The 9,760-nt window shown below is 33.9% G+C and overlaps 1 pseudogene; it reads right to left on the bottom strand.

Annotated features, from left to right (window-relative positions):
• Positions 1–4,927: 4,927 nt before the first annotated feature.
• On the bottom strand, positions 4,928–8,339 carry LOC143582707 (putative disease resistance RPP13-like protein 1; annotated as a pseudogene).
• Between the last annotated feature and the right edge of the window lie 1,421 nt (positions 8,340–9,760).

Raw genomic sequence — 9,760 nt, 5'->3', positions numbered from 1 at the left:
GCAATTTAAAATATTTAATCGACTCAATAGACAATAATAAATAACCAACCCTAGACGGACTCCTTACGAAGAACTAAATCTAGCAAGATTAAATAATAAAGATCTATCAAACCTAGCACTTTACAGATTTTATGTTAGCAGCACACTTAGATTTATTTGACAATATTATTCCTATGATCTTATCATGACATCAATCATAAAATAATCAAGAACACAAAGTAATCGATCTAATAGCAATCCTATCACATGACAAACAATAATCAAGGAAAACTATGGAACAAAACTCATCAAACAATCCTAAGCATCCATATGTATCAATTTAATATAAATAAATCTTTTACTAAAACATAAAAACCATAACGATAAATAATCCCAAGTCAAATCAAAACATCAAAGTAAGTTCATCATAACCTAGGCAGTATAAGGGTTTAGCCAACAACTATACTCAAGACCAAAAGATAATAAATAGGTTCAAATAATAAATTCATAATGAAAATAATAAATTCAAACCGACTAATAAGGATTCTTGGATGAGTCGGTATTGAACCCGGATACAAAACTATTGTTGCTTCATTCTCTTTCTTGGGATGAACTCTAACAAAACCTTCTGTCGATCTCTGTTCTTGCTGACTTCAAAACTCCTCTTTAATAATAATGATGACCCCTTTTATAATTGCTTGTCCTTTTCTTCTTTCACAAGTCAAAACAAAAACCGGCCCACAATTCTTTTTCCGTTTAATATGTTTTTGTAGTCGGTTAAACAATAACTCAAATCTTAATTGGGCCGTGGAGTCCTCCATTAACGGGCCCCTCATCCAAAAAAAAACATTTACTAATAAATCAAGTTATTTGTGATCTGCTTCACGTGAGCCTACATCAATCCACCATTATTAAATGCCAACATGAGTATTTCATTTAGAAACATTGAGTTTTAAATCATAACTTAATCAAATAGTATTTAAAAATAAAGAATTATTATCTAACCACGTTAACTTTTAGAAAAAATAATTAACTATATTAAATTTGTTTTATATTTCCATTTTTGATTTTCAAATTTAATAAAAATTACTCTGTTTTAACTTGTTGTCTCTTAAAACCTTAGTACCCCACATATGAACCAATTAATGATAACACTCAATAAAAGCTGGTTCAAAAATACTTAAAAGTGTAGGAAATATTATATTATATATGTATATTTTAGACGATATCAAATATCCCACACTCCGCTGCCTCTGCCAGCAAACAAAAACTTGCTCCATACAATGAAATTAATGCTTCCAATATCGAGAAAGTGCAGCTGTCGTTATCCGTGATCCAAAAGGTGCTTATTGAAAATGTGCATATTGATCGAAGGAGATAACCAGTGAATTAGTGAAACTGTGGCTGAGTGATCTCCAGCTTTTGACTAAGGAGATAGATGACCTACTTGTCAAGTTAGTAACCGATGCTATACACCATGTCAACGCAGAAACCCCAAAAACATCTTGTTTCACAAGGTTTTCATTAGGGAGTAGTAACACACCCAATAACAAGTTTAAAGATCTCAACAACATATTACAAGAACTACTCAAATTTGATTGGTTAAGCCCAATATGTAATAAGTGAAAGGGCTAAATATGAACAACCAGGAAATGCAAGGGGTGAATCGAATAAATTGAGGTTAAAAATAAAAAAGATATATATTAAATAATATTAAATGGTTAATTTATTGTTATGAGAAAATTGTTGAGAGTTTATTTATTACCATCTTGAGACCTGTGTAATACATGATGACTGTCGTCAAATCATGCAAAAACATTTACAAATTACCTTCATACAATGTTTTCTAGAATTAAGACATAATATGCATGTAACTCTATTTGAAATCAAGTTATATTAGTTTGATTTTATTATTAAAAATACTAATTGAGTCACAGCATCTCTCGGTCTGAAACAAAGTAACTAACCCACGTACGTTCCAACAAAAAAAAATTCACTTAGTAAATGGTTTAAATACAAAAAATAAAACTTTTGCATGCCTATTAAAATGGAAATCGATCGTGATTTTGTGAGGCCGGGGAAAACAAATTAATAAATATATAATCTGAAAAGGCAACAATGACAGGCTAAAGTTACTATTAATATAGTCTATTTATCAAATGAAATGAGGTTTTTCTATTTCTCATTATTACAATAAACTGGCACGTAAATGGGTAACAAGCTGCGCCGCAACTTCTTTTGGATAGCAAAACCAATTCTATTAAAAACGAAGCGTTGGGCCGTATGAGCCGAAAAAGTACCATGTACGACACGCTGAACCCTGCTCAGAAAATTCACAGCCTCCGGGACCAGAAACACAAATGTATCAAAAGCAAAAGGGAGAAACACATGTTGATTCTCTAAACATGCTTTCTCGTGTTTGACAACTTTGCCCGATTCGGCCTTCAACGCAGGATATATATAAACATTAAACAGCACCTACAAACAACTTCACCCGGCCAGTTTCATCTACACCAATCTCACCACCATTTATGAATGGTGGACGCTCATGCGGTGCTTTCAAACGTCCGCAAGCTCATTCAGCTGGCCTCCGCTGCCTCTGGCCACCAGAAAAAACTGCCCCATACAATAAAATTAATCCTTCTGAGATCAAGAAATTGCAGCAGTCGTTAATCAAGGTCGAAAAGGTAATTATTGAAAAGGTGCTTAATGATGCTTCTCCGAAGGAAATAAGCAGTAGATTTGTGAATCTCTGGCTGACTACTTTGGGAGATGTGGCTGACGAGATAGACGACCTACTTGACTAGTTAGCAACCGATATAGGGCTCACCTCATCCTTTTTCACAAGGTTTTCATTTTGGAGCAAGTTAAAACATCTCAACGCCAGATTGCAAAATCAACTCAAACTTGCTTAGTTAATGATCCCAATATTAATATATTAAGTGAAAGGGTTAAATATGAACAACCGAGGTGAATCCAGCTAAGAGTTTAAAGAGAAAAGAAGATTTAGAGTTGAAGTTTATTTGTTACTAGCTTGAGAATAAATGTATTTAATAAATATATAATACAATTTAATAATGCAAGTGACAGGAAAGTGCAACTGTTAGAAATTTAACCAAAAGATAGTCTTCATTCATAGTTAAATGATCAGTAGATATAGAAAATAAGCAACAACTTATCACGTACACTGTCTTAGGAAATTAAAAAGGAAGACATGATGGGAACTAACTGCCACGTACAAAATTAACTAAATAAGCAAAATAATAAAATTGCATAATAAAATAAAATGATGAAAATCAGTTCAGATTCATTCACCATGAAATATTGCAAATGAGTAAAATTACTTCACCAGCACCAAGGTGGGGTATTAACACTGGCATATGGAAATGAAACAAAACTAAGTTTATATTTAAAATTAGATCAAAATTCAAAATTATGATAAGGAGAAAGAGGCATGTAAGCTTCTTCTCCTCCCTGTTCAATCAGTTCTGTATTTTTTTGCTTACGAAATTAATGGATTACATCAAATTCAGAATTCTGCATCAAACCTGTGTATCAAATTTCAGACACGTGTCTCATAGTAGTAATTTAAAATCACAAAATTTTTATGTAATCTGTTACTTAGAGGCAAGTATAATAAACTAATAAAGACTTTTCTTGGTTAATTTCTCATTTGTCCTTCCATTTATACACTAATACACAGATAACTATATGTTAATTTAAAATATTACACCAAATCATTTTACTTGTATATTTTTGTAGCAATATCACCTACATGCCTTTTTACACTCTTTAGTTGGTAACGGGTCAGGAAATTTTATAATGTTTTGCCCTTTGACCCATTACAACAAAATAAGATCCTCCACTCATCTTTTGCATTCAAAGGTTGAAATCACTCCAACGGTGCACAAATCAGTAGTAGGTATCCACAAAAAGCCACTTGAATATTTCCAATGGCAATTGAGTCTGCACGGCCATGGATATAATAAAGGTCAGTGTACTCAAGATCAACTTAAAAAACAAAATATTAACTAGCATTGTCATTATGGGTACAAATGCAATTCAAGTGATTCATCATGTATAAATATACATATTTTGGAACACGGAAATTGCGAGACACAAGATGGATATGACTAAATTATGATTCAATAATTCGTTCATATGAAAAATCATTAAAATAAATTGAGTAAAAAGCTCAATTTAACAAATAAAAAAGAGAAAGAACTGGATGTTCGATCCATTTCATTATCAAGACATAATCTGAAACCACATATAGTATCAAAAGTATCTTCTTTCACTATATTTTTGTTAAATATATTTCATCAAAAGTGTTTGTTCAAAATGCCAAATAATTCAGTTAATTAATTCTAAATTGTTAAAGAGACAGACCTTCATTTAACTCCATGATTGAGGCGTTTTCCTATGTCGATACAAGGGATATGGGAAATGAGGGGCCGGTAACAACCTGTTTTACTGCATCTTTCTTTTAGATTTGGGCAATTACCCCAGATGATTAAACTCAAAAGTGAAGGCAACAACACTTCTGGTAGATCCATCATTTTTGGGCGATGCCAGAAACATAGATGTTGGAGGGATGTGAGGTGCTCTGGATGTGACAACTTATTCAGATTGGGGCAGTTGTGAAAAATGAGATGTTGGAGGTGCTGAAGTCCCATTGAAAATGATTCCAGTTTCTCAAATTCATTTATTTCCAAGTAAGTAAGAGATGAAGGAAGAAGATGAGAAAATTGACTACAACCACTTGCTACATTGTCACCATATAAGCCTAGATGGACAAGTGAGGTTGGAAAATTCGGTAGACCCCATTCTGAGATGGGCTTCTTTAACTTCCCTATTTTTAAGTAACCCAATTTGGGAGGCCAAAATCCATGAGGAAAGGAAGCATCCATACTTGGACAGTTTATTATTGCTAGTTCCTTTAATGAGTTCAAATTGAGCAACTCATTGTCAGGAAATGTCTCTAGACTTTCACAGTCTAATATGATCAGTGTCGTGAGGTGAACCAAGTAATTCAGTTCAGTTATTGATTTCAGATTTGCCCAACCGGTTATCTTAACTTGTTCAAGCGCAGGCATGATGTTTCTATTGTTGTTGTTGTTGATCTTATGTCCTCCCCATTCCCTCTCCAGTAGTTTCTCACACTTAATAATGTCAAGTGACTTGAGTTTTTGCCCTCCGGTTGGTAAAGAGATAGTTGTAGTTGAACAACAAGACCTTACACTCAATGTATCGATGCTATTTGGACAAGTGCAGCGCTCCATATTCTTGCATTTATATACTTCCAACATCCTAAGAGATGTCAGGAGGTTGCTCCTACAATCATCTTCCTCCTCTTTCTCTCCTAAACTTACCAAATTATCACAACCAACCACTTCCAATTTCCTTAATTTCACAAGAATCTTACTTGCAATAACTTCTGATTCCCATAAATATCTTATATCATTACAGTACTTGATGCTTAATTCTTCAACTGCACCAAGATACTCTATAACACATCTCCACACCGCATCATTAAGCCCTGAAATACCATGTATATCTAACTTGGTGACTACTGAAGCTACTTGAACCAACCTTCTCAACAAACCATTATGACATGTAACTATTTTTAGAACATTCAATGAAGGAAGTGCTCCAATTAAGATTTTAACCAAATTAGGACAATAATGTATGTCAATAACATTCAATGAAGGCACTGCTTCAAGTGTGACTTCAATTAAGTTAGGGCAATCTCTTATAAGAAGCTGCTTTAGGCATGGAAACACAACGCCATTATTCATTGACCATTTCTTCCACCCATGCATACTTCTAAAAGTTAGAATTTCAAGGGAAGGAAATTGACAACCAGTCCCAAATAACTCTAAACCCACAACTTCCACCATGTCCAAGCCTTTAATAAACAACTCCTTGAGTGATGATAGCTGCCCAAATGGCGGTATAGTTGTACATCTTTTACAATCACTTACAGACACATGCTTCAAATGGATAAATGAGGGATCCCCAACCCAATTTGGAAACTCTAATCTCCCATATAACCTAATTTTGAGTTGTATTAACTTATCATTACAAGGCTTCAACTCATTTAGGACCTCCTTTTCAAGCACTTCGTTTTTCGAACCATATGGCTCATTACTCCATACAAGCTCTAACTCACTAAGCCTCTTTTGTGAAAAGTTGACCTCACGTGCATGAATTGCATTTTCAACTTTGTCCAAACCTACAATGGACATTTTCCCACATAGATTCTTGAAAAATTGTTTAAGTTTGGCTATTTCAAATCCTCTTTCACCTTCAATAGTAATTTTCGATAGAGTTTGTAGGCCTTTCAACTCACCAATCCCTGACGGCATCCGATCCAAAAGCGAAGTGTCCCTGATGTCAATATGTCGCAAGTTTTTAAGTGTTAAGAAGTTATTCGGCAACTTAGCTAAACTCCTACAACCAAATAAAATCAACATCTCTAAATTATAGAGATTGCAAACAGTTTTTGGTAGATGTGTGATTTCAGTTCGAGATAGATTAAGATATCTCAAGTGTCTTAATGTACCAATGGACTCTGGTACTTCACCTATACAAAACCCAGTTAAACATAGAACCCTTAACAATGGTAACTCATTAAGCAAGTCAACGAGAATCTTATTCGATAAGTGAAAAAATGACCGACTTTCTGCTTCCCCAACACACGTTGCCAAGAATGTCCTTAGACTTTTGGCTCTTGTGAACCCATCAAACTTCTCGTAAGCTACATACTTCTCACGAACAAAAGACATATGACGATACTTCTCCATCACCTCCTTTGTAATACTCCTCTCTGTGTCATTATCCAACCTTATAAAAAACTCACTAGCAACAGACGTGGCCAAGTCATTCATCAGATCATGCATCACAAAAAATGATTCATTATTAGGTGCGTGTTGAAAAAACGACCTTGAGAACAACTCATCAAAGTATTCATGACCCAAGTGTTCTTATGTTGAATCTTTTGGAGTTGACTGGTGCAAAAACCCTTCTGCCATCCATAACAAAACAAGTTCCTCTTTGTCAAACAAGAAGCCCTTGGGGAACAGGGAACAATATGTGAACAACCGCTTTAAATGCGCAGAAAGGTCATGGTAGCTTAGTCTAAGGGCTGGGACAATTACATCATCTTTTGATCTCCATATATCACTCTCTAACACTTTTCTCCAAGAATCTTCATTGTGCTTTGTCCTTAGTGATCTCCCCATTGATATTAATGCCAAAGGCAAACCATCACATTTTTTTACAATAGCTTCGCCATGTGGCTTGAGTGAGAAATGTGAATCAAAATTATTTACACCTAGTGCATGTAGAGCAAATAATGAGAGAGCATTGCCATGTGATAGGCTCTGCAGCTTGGTTAGATGATCGTAACCCAACTGCTTGAGTAGTTGTTCCTTCCGTGTTGTCACAATGATTTTACTTCCGTGAGCACATACATGAAAAGGGCCAACGAGAGTCTCCCAATCCTCGTAACTATCACTCCATATATCATCTAATACCATCATAAGTCTTTTATCCCTTAGGTAATTTATAAGATCTAATTGAAGCAGATTTAAATCTGCAAATTCCTTATGTACCTCTGTCACAGATTGATAGATAACTTGGCTTATACCAAAGCTATCAAACTCACCCGAGACACAAACCCATGCCTTGAGTTGGAAGTGATCCTGAACTTGCTTATCGTGATACAAATGCCTAGCTAGATGAGTTTTACCAACGCCACCCATACCAACTATAGGAACGATGCTAAAGTTTTGATCACATGGTTCACCACCCAATAAATTGTGGACCAACGCCTCTTTCTCAGCTTGCCGTCCAACAATAGATGCATGAACAACGGAGGTTTGTAATCTTCTATTTATATTTTCTGGCCTAGTTTCCACTTTCACACTCAAACCAAGAGTAGCTTTCTCCTCTATTAGATCTTGCAATTTGGCGGTAATATTATCTAACTTGTCATGTGTCCTAGTACTCCGTGAGAAACTTGTGCAACAACTTGGGATAATTAGCTTGCTTACCTTGCTGGTGATGTCATGGGTGATCTCACGGTGCGTAGCTTCGGTTGACAAATCATCGAGCAAGTCATCTATGTCATAAGCCAGATGCTGGAGATCATTGAGCCATCGTTTCACAGACTGATTGGTTATCTCCTTATGGGAAGCATCAGTAAGCACATCTTGAATCTGGTTTAACGACCTCTGCCATTTCCTGATCTCAGCATCAATTCCCTTGTAGCGAGCAATGTTTTTCACAGTTGCAGAGGCCAGCTTCTCAAAGAGCACACCCAGGAAAGCAGAAAGCAAGAGTTCAGCCATTGGTTATATATGATTTGTGGTGGTGAGATTGTAGATGGAATGCAGCAAGTTTCAATTATTGGTTTGCAATTTGTACAGTTAGATCTGGCCTAGTTCCACTAAATACTTAACTCCAGAAGTCAAAATCAAGTTGACTTTGCCTAGTTGAAGTTTATATTCAATTATTTAATTTTAGTTGTTTAGTTTATTCACTTTTGGCGCAAAACGCAAGAAAATAAATAAATAAAAAAAAAAGGAATTTATGGGGGTAAGAAATCAAAAGTAGTTCAGCCCAACGAGTCTGAGGTATTCGTGTAGGCAAGATAAGATCTTGGTGACCCTTCAAGACTCGTCTAAGGGAATCTTTTAGACTCAAAAGTGACTGGTCCGGTCCTTAATTATTAGCTTCATCTAATTACCAAGTTTAAGCTTAGTTATTATTTTTATTTTCTCAAAATAATTAAACTGCTTATTACCGTGACCGTGATGCCAATATTCGCTCTTGAAGTTACCCAACTAATTCTTAATTTTTTTTTAATGTTTAGTTTTGACTTTTGGAAACGAATAGGCTCTTTTTTCTTCAAACGGGGCCACCTCTACGAAAATCAGACAACAAAAGATTTCAAATTTCATTTTTATCCTTTGAACTTTCAAAATTGTTGAATAGTCATAAAAAAATATCTATCTATTTTAATAAAAGACTATTTAATTTTGTCATTTGTCAATCTTATAGCATTCTTCATCTTTTTTTCACATATTTTAATATATGGTTCCTTATCTTTAAGTCATTTCAAGATATGAATTTAAGTTTATTTTTATTAAAAACAAATCATAACCGATTAATTCATTAATATTAATGATGAAATAAGAAAATAAGAAAATTTCAACATTGAAGGTTGGTTTCAGATTTGGATTTAAAAATTTTTAAACCGAGATTCGAGCAACTGTGCATAAATTCTATATAAGGTTGGTTTCAGATTTGGATTTAAAAATTTTCTCGTATGCATTTAAACTCAGAAAAATATGTATTTTCTTAATTTTCTCTAAACAGTTTGTATAAATATTACAAATATGAAGAATAGCTATTACATAAATCTTGATTTTTAGCTTTAATTAATTCATTAAAGTTGAATATTATAAATACAATCCATATATATAAAGATTTACTATATTAACTATATATGTCATTTATTTATTTGACTTTTTATGTAATATAAAGGGTTTTAGTAATAAGAAGATCAATATTTAGTTTTCAATATTTTCTTCCATAGCTTAGACCAAAATGCTTCAAAACATATATTTTATGACTTGATTTATACCTTTTTTATACATTTAAATATATTTAATTTAATATGCATTACAAGACAAATTACTTAATTAAAAGTATTCAAATTCAAAATTTTAAACAAAAAAATCTATTTCAGTCCCATCCCACTATTTTTCGCTTT

This window comes from Bidens hawaiensis, unplaced genomic scaffold (assembly GCF_021521415.1).
Source record: "Bidens hawaiensis isolate Kalapana, Puna unplaced genomic scaffold, B.hawaiensis_p1.1 tig00031842_1, whole genome shotgun sequence".
Lineage (NCBI taxonomy): Eukaryota > Viridiplantae > Streptophyta > Magnoliopsida > Asterales > Asteraceae > Bidens > Bidens hawaiensis.
Note: the sequence above shows the minus strand (reverse complement) of the source record. Positions and strands in the feature narration are given on the sequence as shown.